This window comes from Odocoileus virginianus, chromosome 33 (genome assembly GCF_023699985.2).
Source record: "Odocoileus virginianus isolate 20LAN1187 ecotype Illinois chromosome 33, Ovbor_1.2, whole genome shotgun sequence".
Lineage (NCBI taxonomy): Eukaryota > Metazoa > Chordata > Mammalia > Artiodactyla > Cervidae > Odocoileus > Odocoileus virginianus.
In genome coordinates, this window is record NC_069706.1 from 15,766,443 (window position 1) to 15,780,382 (window position 13,940).

The 13,940-nt window shown below is 39.5% G+C and overlaps 1 pseudogene; it reads left to right on the forward strand.

Moving 5' to 3' along the window:
- The first annotated feature begins 813 nt into the window (after positions 1–813).
- Positions 814–2,035, forward strand: LOC139032822 (histone-lysine N-methyltransferase SETMAR-like; annotated as a pseudogene).
- Positions 2,036–13,940: the final 11,905 nt, after the last annotated feature.

The window sequence follows — 13,940 nt, forward strand, 5'->3', positions numbered from 1 at the left end:
TAAAGTAATTATCCTCCAATTTTAAAAAAAGAAAATACACAGACACCACAGGAGACTATTGGCTAAGCCTGACATCACCTCTCGCCCCCTCAGAGCTAAGTGGTTCCCAGCTTGACAATGGACCAGCAAACCAGGAGGCAGTTTTCATCAGTCTGAAGCCTGCCAAGCAACTCCAACAATTCCAGAGATCCAACAATCACTCCATCAATTCTGCAAGCTCAAGATGAGCAACAAGGCACTTGAAGTGGGCATCCTTCCATCACAGAAAGCTGGGTGTCTAACAAGCGGGATATACCCTGAGAGGCTTTGCCTATGAAAACTGCTCTGGCTCTCTGTTCCACCTGCACCAATTTCCCCATGCAACACCAAGAGTGGGTGGCCTGCATTTCTGGGTGGCCTGGATTCTTTGGTGCCCAGTTAAAAATAACTACAGCTGCAACAATTTGTTAATAGACACAAAATATAAAAAGGGGTAAACTGTGATATACAAAATATCAAAGGGAAAGAGTAAAAGGGTAGCGTTTGTGTTTTCCATCAAAGGTAAGTTATTATTAGCTTTAGGGACTTCCCTGGAGGTCCAGTGGTTAAGACTCCACGCCCGTCTGCAGTAGGTGCGGGTTCAGTCCCTGGTCTGGGAACTATTAGATTGGTGCAAAAGTGACTGTGGTTTTGCACTGTTGAATTTGCCGTTTGATATTGGAATACATTCTTAAATGTGGTTATCTTATGCATCATCTTAATGCACATTTCTTACTTTATGTTTTTTTGCTAATGACTTATGACTTGTTATGTATTTTACATTTATTTCAGACTATGGAAATAATGTTAGACCAAAAGTAAGTTTGAGCTATTTTCTGAATCGAGTTCAAAATGGGTCATAAACCAGCAGAGACAACTCACAATATCAACAACACATTTGGCCCAGGAACTGCTAACAAACATACAGTGCAGCGGTGGTTCAAGAAATTTTGTACAGGCGACAAGAGCCTTGAAGATGAGAAACACAGTGGCCAGCCATCGGAAGTTGACAATGACCAACTGAGAGCAATCATAGAAGCTGATCCTCTTACAGCTACCAAAGAACTCAACGTCAACCACTATATGGTCACTCGGCATTTGCAGCTAACTGGGAAGGTGAAAGACCTCGACAAGTGGGCGCCTCGTGAGCTGACGGAAAATCAAAAAATAACCATCCTTTTGAAGTGTCCTCTGCTCTCATTCTACACAAAAGCAACGAAACATGTCTCAGTTGGATTGTGCAACAAAAAGTGGATTTTATATGACAACCGGTGATAATCAGCTCAGTGGTTGGACCAAGAAGAAGCTCCAAAGCACTTCCCAAAGCCAAGCTTGCACTAAAAAACGGTCATGGTCACTGCATGCTGGTCTGCTGCCAGTCTGATCCACTAGTTTTCTGAATCCCAGGAAAACCATTACACCTGAGAAGTAGGCTAAGCAAATTAATGAGATACTGAAAACTGCAACACCTGTAGCTGGCATTGGTCAACAGAAAGGGCCCAATTCCCCATGGCAACACCCAACCATACATTGCACAAGCAAGGCTTCAAAAGTTGAACAAAATTGTGCTACAAAGTTTTGCCTCATCTGCCATATTCACCTGGCCTCCTGCCAACCAACTACCACTTCTTCAAACATCCTGACAACTTCTTGTAAGGAAAATGCTTCCACAACCAGCAGGAGGCAGAAAATGCTTTCCAAGAGTTCATCGAATCCTGAGGCATGGATTTTTGTGATACAAGAATAAACAAACTTATTTCTCATTGGCAAAAATGTGTTGATTGTAATGGTTCCTATTTTGATTAATAAAGATGTGTTTGACACCAGTCAGGATGGCTGCTATCCAAAAGTCTACAAGCAATAAATGCTGGAGAGGGTATGGAGAAAAGGGAACCCTCTTACACTGTTGGTGGGAATGCAAACTAGTACAGCCACTATGGAGAACACTGTGGAGATTCCTTAAAAAACTGAAAATAGAACTGCCATATGACCCAGCAATCCCACTCCTGGGCATACACACCAAGGAAACCAGATCTGAAAAGAGACACATGCACCCCAATGTTCATCGCAGCACTGTTTATAATTGCCAGGACATGGATGCAACCTAGATGCCCATCAGCAGACGAATGGATAAGGAAGCTGTGGTACATATACACCATGGAATATGACTCAGCCATTAAAAAGAATTCATTTGAATCAGTTCTAATGAGATGGATGAAACTGGAGCCCATTATACAGAGTGAAGTAAGCCAGAAAGATAAAGACCAATACAGTATACTAACACATATATATGGAATTTACAAAGATGATAACAATAACCCTATAAGCAAAACAGAAAAAGAGACACAGATGTACAGAACAGACTTTTGGACTCTGTGGGAGAAGGGGAGGGTGGGATGTTCTGAGAGAATAGCATTGAAACAAGTATACTATCAAGGGTGAAACAGATCACCAGCCCAGGTTGGATGCATGAGACAAGTGCTCAGGGCTGGTGCAGTGGGAAGACCCAGAGGGATGGGATGGGGAGGGAGGCGGGAGAGGGGATTGGCATGGGGAATACATGTAAATCCATGGCTGATTCATGTCAATGTATGGCAAAAACCACTACAATACTGTAAAGTAATTAGCCTCCAACTAATAAAAATAAATGAAAAAAAAAAAATAAAGATGTGTTTGAGCCTAGTTACAATGATTTAAAATTCATGGCCTAAAACCACGATTACGTTCACATCAAACTAATAGGATCCCACATGCCACAGAGCACAACAAAATAAAAAGTTATTATCAGCTTTAAATAGAAAGTCAAAAGTATAAGATGGTTATGTAAGCCTTATGACAAACACAAAGAAAAAAACCTACAGTAGATACACAAAAGAAAAAGAGAAAGGAATTAAAATATACAACTATGTTAAAATGATCAATTCACAAAGGAATAATGTTAGACATTATTCCTGAGAGGAAGAGGAAGAGCAGGAGAGGAAGAAACAACAGAACTACAAAACAACCGGAAAACAAGATGGCAACAATATATCCTTACCTACCAATAATTACTTTAAATGTAAACTGATTAGATTATCCAATCAAAAGGAATAGAGTAGCTAACGGATAATTTTTTTAAAAAATACAAGATCTACTATATGTAGCCTACAAGAGATTTACTTCAACCTTAAGGACATACATAAGTTGAAAGTAAAGAAATGGAAAAAGATATTCTGTATAAATAGAGACTAAAAGAGAGCAGGCGTACCTATACTTATATCAGACAAAATAGACCTGTCTGTAACAAGAGACAAAAAAAGTCCTTGCGTAATGATAAAGAGATCAATCCATCAAGAGGTTATAACACTGTAAATATATAAACACCAACAGTGACTCACCTAAATATATTAAACAAAAATTAATATATCTGAAGGCAGAATAACAATGCAACAATAGTAGCAGACTCCAATACTTTACTTTCAACAATGGATAAATCATTCAGACACAAAATTAAAAGGAAATATTGGACTTGAACTACAATTTGTACACCAAATGGACCTAACAGATATCTATATAACAGTCCTCCAGACTTTCCTATTGGTACGGTGGATAAGAGTCTGTCTGCCGATGCAGGGGACATGGGTTTGATCCCTGGTCCAGGAAGATTCCACATGATGCAGAGCAACTAAGCCCATGAGCCACACTACTGAGCCTGCACTCGAAAGCCCGTGAGCCACAACCACTGAGCCCAGGAGCCTAGAGCCTGTGCTCTGTGACAAGAGAAGCCTGGGCACCTCAATGAAGGGTAGCCCCCACCAACTGCAACTAGAGAAAGCCCACGGGCAGCAGCAAAGACCCAGCACAGCCAAAAGTAGAAATAAATTAAATACACTTTTATCTTAAAGTCCATCCAACAGCAGCAGAATACACATTATTAAGTGCACATAAAACATTCTCCAGGATAGATCAAATGTTAGGTCACAAAAAAAGTTAAGCTCCTGAAATCAAATCAAGTATCATTTCTAACTACAAATGGGATGAAAATGGAAATCAATAATCGGGAAAGCTGGAAATTCCACAAATATGTGGAAATTAAAAAACACTCCTAAAATGTCATTGGGCCAGATAAACCAAACAGAAAATTAAAAAAAAAAATTAAATGAAAATGAAAACTCAATATATCAAAATTTATTGGATTCAGTAAAAGCAATTCTAACTAAATGCCTCCATTAAGAAAAAGAATAGTGTTAAATAAACAATCTAACTTCACACCTCAAAAAACTAGGAAAAGAGTGAACTAAGTCCGCAGTTAGCAAAAGGAAAGGAAAAAGAGAAAATCAGAGATAAATGACATAGAGATGATAAAAACAACAGAAAAGATTGAAGAAACTAAAAGCTTTTTTTTTTTAAGATAAACAAATTTAACAAAAATTTACCTAGACTAAAAGAGGAGTGGGAGAGAAAAGACTCAAATCATAAAATCCGAAAAGAAGACATTACAGCTGATATAACAGAAATTTAAAGGATCTAAGTAGTCTTATGAATATGTATGTGCCAAAAAAAATGCGCAACCGAGAAGAAATAAATTCCAAGAAACATGCAACCTACCAAGACTGAATCCTGAATAAATAGAAAATCTAATCATATCTACAACTACTAAGGAGACTGATCAGTGGTCAAAAATATACCAAGAAAGAAAAGACAAGGAACAGCCTGTAAAGTAGTGAATTTTTACACTATGATAAAGCAATCCTACTCCTGGGCATATATCCAGACAAAACTATAGCTCAAAAAGATTACATGCACCCCTATGTTTATAGCCGCACTATTCACAATAGCCAAGACAGAAATAATCTAAATGTCCATCTACAGATGAATGGATAAAGACGATATGATTCATATATACAATGGAATACTGCTTTGCCATAAAAAAGAACAAAATAATGCCATATGCAGCAGGATGGCTGCAACTAGAGAGTGTCACACTAAGTTAGAAAAGAGAAAGACAAATACCATATATCATTTACATGTGGAATCTGGAATATCACACAAATGAACCAGAAACAGAATGATAGACATAGAGAGCAAACTGGTGGTTACCATGTGTCAGGGGGTGAGGGGAGGGATGCTATGGAGGTTGGGATTAGCTGATGTAAACTTTTATATATATGTGGATAAACAATAATGTCCTCCTGTATAGCACAGAGAACTATATTTAATATTCTATGATAAAAAACCATAGTGGAAAAGAATGTTTTTTAAATGAATGTATATATATATTCATATATATAATATATGTACATTATACACACACACACATATATGTATATAGATAATTATATATAAAACTGAATTGCTTGACTGTACAGCAGTAATTAACCCAACATTTTAAATCAACTATTCTTCAATTTAAAAAAATAGTGAATTCTACCAAACATTTAAAGAATAATTAACACCAATCCTCCTCAAGGATTTCCCTGATAGCCCAGTTGGTAAAGAATCCACCTGCAATGCAGGAGACCCCACTTTGATTCCTGGGTCGGGAAGATCCCCTGGAGAAGGGATAGGCTACCCACTCCAGGATTCCTGGGCTTTTCTGGTGGCTCAGCTGGTAAAGAATCTGCCTGCAGTGTGGGAGACCTGGATTCAATCCCTGGGTTGGGAAGATCCCCTGGACACAGGAAAGGCTACCCACTCCAGTATCCTGGCCTAGAGAATTCCACGGACTGTATACCCATGGGGTTGCAAAGAGCTGGACACAGCTGAGTGACATTCACTGTCTTTCACTTTAATCCTCCTCAAACTTTTCCAGAAAATTGAAAAGGAGGGAACACTTCCAAACTCATTTCACAAGGGCAGCATTACCCTGATTTAAAAAAAAAAAAAAAAAAAAAGCCAGACAAGGACACTACAAGAAAAGAAAGTTACACAGCAATATCCCTGATGAGCATAGATTCAAAAATCCTCAGTGAAATACAAGCAAACCAAATTCAATAGTGCATTATAAGGACCACATGCTGTGATCAAGTGGGATTTATCCCTGGTTTGTGAGTATGGTTCAGCATACATAAGCCACTCAATGAGACACATCCCATTAATAGAATGAAAGATTGTATGATCATCTCAACAAACGGGGGAAAAGCATACGACAACATTCAACATCCTTTCATGATTCAAAACTCTCAAAAGATTGGTGTTGAACAAATATATGTCAACATAACAATGGCCATATATGACAAGTCCACAGCTAACATTGTACTCAATGGTGGAAACCTAACAGCTTTCCTCTGAGATGATTAATAAGAAAAGGATGTCTATTCTCACCACTCCTACTCCACATAGTACTGGAAGTTGCGGTCAGAGCAATTAGACAGGAAAAAAGTCATCCAAATCAGAAGGAAGAAGTTAAATTGTCTCTGTTTGAAGATAACATAATATTACATACAGAAAACCCTAAGACTCCACCAAAAAATCATTAGAACTAATAAATGCAGTTAAGTTGCAGGATACATCAATATTCAAAAATTAGTTACCTTCTATACACTAACAATAAGCTATCTGAAAGAGAACTTAAGAAAGTAATTCCACTGACAAGAGCCATTGAAAACAATAAAATACTTAGGAATAAATTCAACCAAGGAGGTAAAAGACCAGGTTTTTTCTTTGATTTTGTTTTGGTTTGGTTTTTTGGGGTTTGGGGAGGGAGGTGGTTGGGTTTTTTGGTTTTTTGGCCATGCCACAGGGCTTATGGGATCTTAGTTTCCAGCCCAGGAATTGAGCCTTTGTGCTCGTCAGTGAAAGCATTGAATCCTAACCACTGAACCACAGGGAATTCCTTTGAATGTCTGGTTTGCTGAAAACTAGAAAACACTGATGAAAGAAATTGAACAAGATACAAATAAATGAAGAGGTATACCATGTTCATGGAATGGAAACATTAACACTGTCAAAATGTTCATACTACCCAAAGTAATCTCCAGATTCAACATAATCTGTATCAAAATTCCAAAGACATTTTTCACAGAAATAGTAAAAAAGAATCACAAAATTTGTGTCAAAACACAAAAGACACTGAGGAGCCAAAGCAATCTTGAAACATAAGATCAAAGTTGGAGGTATCACACTTCTCAATTTCAAACTCTATTACAAAGCTATAGTAATCAAAACAGTATGGCACTGGCATAAAAACAAACATATAGACTAATGCAACAGAATAGACAGTCCACATATATAATCAACTAATCTTTGACAACAGCACCAAGAACATACCATCAGAAAAGATAATCTCCTCAGTAAATGGTTTTGGGAAAACTGGATAGCCACATACAGAAGAATGAAATTGAGTCCCTATTTTACAATACCCACAAAAATTAACCTGAAATAAATTCAAGATGTAAATGTAAGATCTGATGGAATATCATATATTTGTGTGTACAGGCTCATTAACATACACACATTCTTACATTATAAATTTTGAGTTTTTAGAAGTGGTATATATTTATAAATATACTTTTGTCACCCAATTTTCATATCTCCTATTCCCTCTTCTTTACTGTTTTTAATAGCATTTTTCTGTCATTAAATGTTCTCTATCATTCTGTTTTATTTCTTGCATACTATTTCTTGCTCTGAATAAGTGGTAACAAATTTTTTAAAAATAAATAAATGTAAGACCTGAAATGGTAGAATTCCTAGGAGAAAACATACATGGAAAACTCCTTCACATTAGTCTTGGCAATGATTTTTTGTTTGTTTGTTTTTGGATATGACAACAAAGAACAGGCAACAAAAGCAAGAAGAAACACCTGGGTCTACATCAAACTAAAAATCTTCTGCACAGCAAAGGAAACAATTAGTAAAATGAAAAGGGAATCTACAGAATAGGAGGACGTCTTTGAAAACCATCTATATGATATATCCCTAAAATATATAAGGAATTCATAAAACAACTCAATAGCAAAAAATAAATAAATAAACTGGATTAAAAATTGGCAAAGAACTATGGAGAACAGTACAGAGATCCCTTAAAAAACTAGGGATAAAACTACCATATGATCCAACAATCCCACTACTGGGCATAGACCCTGAGAAAACCGTAATTGCAAAAGACACGAGTATCACAACGTTCATTGCAGCACTATTTACAATAGGTAGGCCATGGAAGCAGCCTAGATGTCCACCGACAGATGAGATGGGTAAAAACGCTGTGGCACACATATACGGTGGAGTATTTGCGGCTGTTGTTGTTCAGTTACTAAGTCAAGTCTGACTCTTTGCGACCCCATGGACTGCAGCACGTCAGACTTTCCTGTCCTTCACTATCTCCTGGAGTCTGCTTAAACTGATGTCCACTGAGTCAGTGATACCATCCAACCATCTCAACCATAGCTTTGACTACATGGATACGGACCTTTGTTGGTAAACGGACGTCTCTGTTTTTTAATATGCTATCTAGGTCTCTCATAGCTTTCCTCCAAGGAGGAACATCTTTAAATTTCATGGCTACAGTCACTGTCCACAGTGATACTGGAACCCAAGAAAATAAGATCTGCCACCACTTCTACTTTTTTCCCTTCTACTTGCCATAAAGTGATTGGACTGGATGCCATGATTTTAGTTTTCTGAATGTTGAGTTTCAAGCCAGCTTTTTTACTCTCCTCTCTCACCCTCATCAAGAGGCTCTTTAGCTCCTCTTCACTTTCTGCCATTAGAATGGTATCATCTGCATATCTGAGGTTGTTGATATTTCTCCCAGCAGTCTTGACTCCAACTTGTGATTCATCCAGCTTGGCATTTTGCACGATGTGCTCTGCATATAAATTAAATAAACGAGGTGACAACATACAGCTTTGTCTCACTCCTTTCCCAATTTTGAACTGATCAGTTGTTCCGTGTATGGTTCTAATTGTTGCTTCTTGGCCACATACAGATTTCTCAGGAGACAGGTAAGGTGCAGTGTTACTCCCATCTCTTTAAGAATTCTCCATGGTTTGTTGTGATCCAAATAGTCAAAGCCTTTAGCATAGTCAATGAAGCAGAAGGCCTACTTATCTCGCCTTGCTATTCTCTGGAACTCTGCATTCTGTTGGATATATCTTTCCTCTGCTATTTGTAAAGCCTCCTCAGACAACACTTTGCCTTCTTGCATTTTTTTCCTTTGGGATGGTTTTGATCACTGCCTCCTGTGCAGTGTTACAAACTTTTGTCCATAGTTCTACGGGCACTCTATCAGACCTAATCCCTTGAATCCATCTGTCACTTCCACTGTATCATCTATAATAATATAAAAATTTGACTTAGGTCATACTTGAATTGCCTAGTGGTTTTCCCTACTTTCTTCAATTTAAGTCTGAATTTTGCAATAAGGATCTCATGATCTGAGCCACAGTCAGCTCCAGGTCTTTTGTTGCTGACTGTATAGAGCTTCTCCATCTTCTAATGCAAAGAATATAAGCAATCTGATTTCTGTATTGACCATCTTATCCATGCATAGAGTTATCTCTTGTGTTGTTGGAAAAGGCTGTTTGCTATGACCAGTGTGTTCTCTTGACAAAACTCTGTTAGCCTTTGCCATGCTTCATTGTGTACACCAAGGCCAAACTTGCCTGTTATTCCAGGTATCTCTTAACTTCCAACTTTCATATTCCAGTCCCCTACGATGAAAAGGACACCTTTCTTTGGTGTTAGTTCTAGGAGGTCTTGTAGGTCTTCATAGAACCACTTCTTCATCATCAGTCATTGGGGCACAGACTTGGATTACTGTGATGTTGAATGGTATGCCCTGGAAATGAACTGAGATCATTCTGTCATTTTTGAGATTGCACCCAAGTACTGCATTTCAGACTCTTTTGTTAGCTATGAGGGCTATTCCATTTCTTCTAAGGAGTTTTGCTCACAGTAGATATAATGTCATCTGAATTAAATTCACCCATTCCCATCCATTTTCACTGATTCCTAGCAGGTTGATGTTCACTCTTACCATCTCCTCTTTGATCACTTCCAATTTACCTTGATTCATTAACCTAACACTCCAGGTTCCTATGCAACAATTCTCTTTACAGCATCAGGCTTTACTTTCACCACGAGACACAGCCACAGCTGGGAGTCACTGCTCCTTTGGCCCAGCCACTTCATTCTTTTTGAACTATTAGTAATTGCTCTCCACTCTCCCCCAGTAGTGTACTGGACACCTGCCAACCTGGGGGGCTCATCTTCCAGTGTCATATATTTTTGCCTTTTCATACTGTTCATGGGGTTCTCGTGGCAAGAGTACTGGAGTGGTTTGCCATTCTCTCCTCCAGTGGACTACGTCTTGTAAAAACTTTTGACTGAGATCTATCCATCTTGGGTAGCGCTGCAGGGCATGGCTCACAGCTCCACTGAGTTACACTTGCCCCTCTGCCACAACAAGGCTATGATCCATGAAGGGGAATGGAATATTATTCAGCCATAAAAAGGAGTGCATTTAAGTCAGTTCTAACGAGATGGATGAACCTAGAGCAGATTATACAGAGTGAAGTAAGTCAGAAAAACAAACATCATATATTAATGCATATACATGGAATCTAGAAAGATGGTACTGATGAACCTATTTTCAGGGCAGCGATGGAGATGCAGACACAAAGAACAGACTTGTGGACAGTGGGGGAAGAAGAGGGTGGGACAAACTGTGAGAGTAGCATCGAAACCTGTACATTACCATTTGTAAAACAGATAGCCAGTGGGAATTTGCTGTTTGATGCAAGGAGCTCAAACCCATGCTAACAAACTAGAGGGGTGGGATGAGGTGGGATGTTGGGGGGGGAGGTTCAAGAGGGAGGAGATGTATGTGTACCTACGGCTGATTCGTGTTGTATGGCAGAAACCAATACAATATTGCAAAGTAATTATTCTCCAATTAAAAACAAATAAAATTTTTAAAAATGGACAAAGGATCTAAAATATACATTTTTCCAAAGAAGATATACAAATGGCCAATGGGTATATGAAAAGGTGAAAAGGTGCTTAACAATATCAATCATCAGGGAATGTAAATAAATGTAAATATATTTATATATATATTTTATATATATATTTATATTTATGTATATACATATAGGGCTTCCCTGATGACTCAGTGGGTTAAAAAATCTGCCTACAGTGCAGGAGATTCAGGAGACACAGTTTTGATCCCTGTATTGGGAAGATCCCCTGGAGAAGGAAATGGCAACCCAATCCAGTATTCTTCCTTAAAAAATTCAATGGATAGACACACACACACACACTTACAATGGAACATTACTCAGCCATTAAAAAAGAAATAATGCCATTTACAACAACATGGATGGACCTAAAGATTATCAAACCAAGCAAAGTAAGTCAAAAAGAGAAAGACAAATACTATGTACATATACACTTACAAGTGGATCTAAAATATGACACAAATGAACATATCTAAGAAACAAAAACAGACTCACAGATGTAGAGAACAGACTGGAGGCCACCAGTGGGAAGGCGGGTTGGGGCGGAAGGGATTGAGAGTGTGTGATTAGCAGATACAAATTATTATATATACACTGGATGAACAGCAAGGTCCTACTGTATAGCACAGGGAACCATATTCAGTATCCTGTGATAATCCATAATGGAAAAGGATATATATATGTGCAACTGAGCCACTCTGCTATAAGCAGAAATTAAACACAACACTGTAAATCAGCTACACTTCAATAATTTTTTTTAAATTATTGTGTTGCACATATGATGATACTGGAGGAGAAAGGAAGGGAGAGAGGAATAACAACTGCATTGAAGGAAGGGACAGGTGAAAAGCAACTGAGTTGCCCTGCAGAAGCTTACAGTGTGATGGTACAAATGGGACCAACTGAGAAGAACCTAATCTGTGGGCGTCCCAGACATGGCCACGCAGCAAGCCTTGCATAAGGTCTTCCTGAAGGGCGGCAGGGGCTTCTGGGTTTTTTCCCAGATGAGCTGGGGCAGAGCACCCTGGACCCTACACAGTTCCATTCCCTTTGTATTTTGTCTCCACTGACCCTGGGCCCTGCTGGAGCCTGTGTGATGGCGTCTGAAGCTGATGGATTGATGAACAAGGAGGAGGCGCTAACTCTTACTCCACAGCTGGTGAACATTAAGATGTCACTCCCAGGTCTTCCCTGGTGGTTCAGTGCTTAAGAATCCCCCTGTCAATGCAGGAGACACAGGTTCGATCCCTGGGCCAGGGAGATGCCACACACCACAGAGCAACTGCGGCCATGAGCCACAACTATTGAGCCTGTGCTCTAGAGCCCATGGTTGACGACAGGAGAAGCCACCGCAAGGAGAAACCTGCGCACCACCACCAGAAAGTAGCCCCTGCTCCCCGCAGCTAGAGAAAAAGCCTGCACAGCAACAAAGACCCAGCAAAGCCAAAATAAATAAATACTTTTTTCAAATGTGCTAAGAGAATTCACTCCCACCTTGCAAGGTCAAAGTCTTCCAAACTGCCTCTTAGAATCTCCTAATCCTTGAATGAGGATTAAACTTCCTGTCCAGATGGAAACAAAGGACATGAGAGGGACTGACCACTCAGAGAGCCCAGATATCCTCCACCAAGGAATAGCCCACTCGTAAAAATAAGAGGATTATTTGGCTGTGAAATTCATTTAATAATTGAATAGGAAACTTCTTTTGATTTCCCAAGAAAAAGTCACACATTAAGTAATGTAAATTCCCATTCAGCTGGGAGCCAAATAAGCAGAAAATATGAATCACTAGATTTTTCCCCACGCACCAGATCACATTCTATTTCACGGGAAAGAAACAAAGAAAATCAAATTCTCTGACATCTGGATTTTACGCTAACAAGCAGACCAACAAAATGAACTGGGGAGGGGGCTGCCACATTTTCCTGGGCCCTATACCAAGGGCACTCGGAACCAGCCACAGAGGACGAGCCACCTCCTGAGTGTTCTCCTGCGAACCTCTCAGATCCTTTGAGGGCTAATAGGAGAGACTGGCTCATGACCAGGGAGTAAGACAAACATGACTGAGTGCCTGGTGGGGGAGAAGCCCAGGGGCTGAAGGACGGATGCTGGGCTCAGCTCACCCAGCCGCATGGGCCCAAGCTGAACTAAAATGAGGGAAAACCTGAGCAAATTTTACCTTCCATGCAGCATAAAGGTGTTTATAATTTGTTCTAAGTAAAGATCCACTAGTTCAACAGATAATTGCAAAACGATGTTCCCCACTCCCCTTTAAAAGTGGCTGTTTACACAAGCACATCTGACATGAGAGAGCTGGAGAAGGCCCCTGCTTGTACGTTTGGATCCTGATTTGATAACAACAGCTGTTACGATTTTATGAACACTTATCCTGTGCCAGACAGTAGACTAAGCTCTTAATGTGTTCACCCATTTAATCTCATGATAAGCCCATGAAGCCAGGGCAGTGCTTAAGGTCTGAATCTGTCTTCTCCAAATACTAGCGGTACAACCAAGTGACTTAATTTCCCTATACTTCAGCTTCCTCATCTGTCAAATGCATATAGTAAGTATGTGCATGCATGCTTAGGCGCTTCAGTCATGTCCGGCTCTTTGCAACCCTATGGACTATAGCCTGTCAGTCTCTTCTGCCTGTGGGATCTTCCAGGCAAGAATACTGGAGTGAGTTGCCATTGCCCACTCCGAGGGATCTTCCCAACCCAGGGGTCGAACCAGTGTCTCCTGCATTGCAGGTGGATTCTTTACCACTAAGCCACCGGGGAAGCCCTATAATAAGTGTACCACCTTTAATATCGATATGAAAATTAAATGAGTTCTTACATGAAGTGTCTGGAACAAGTATGCACAGTAAAAGCAGTGCTATCGTTATCATCATCTGTTTTCACAAATGAGATAACTGGAGCTCAAAAGGTGAGAAGACTAAGCTATATCCCCACAGTCCATTCTACTATCAAATTCACTGTC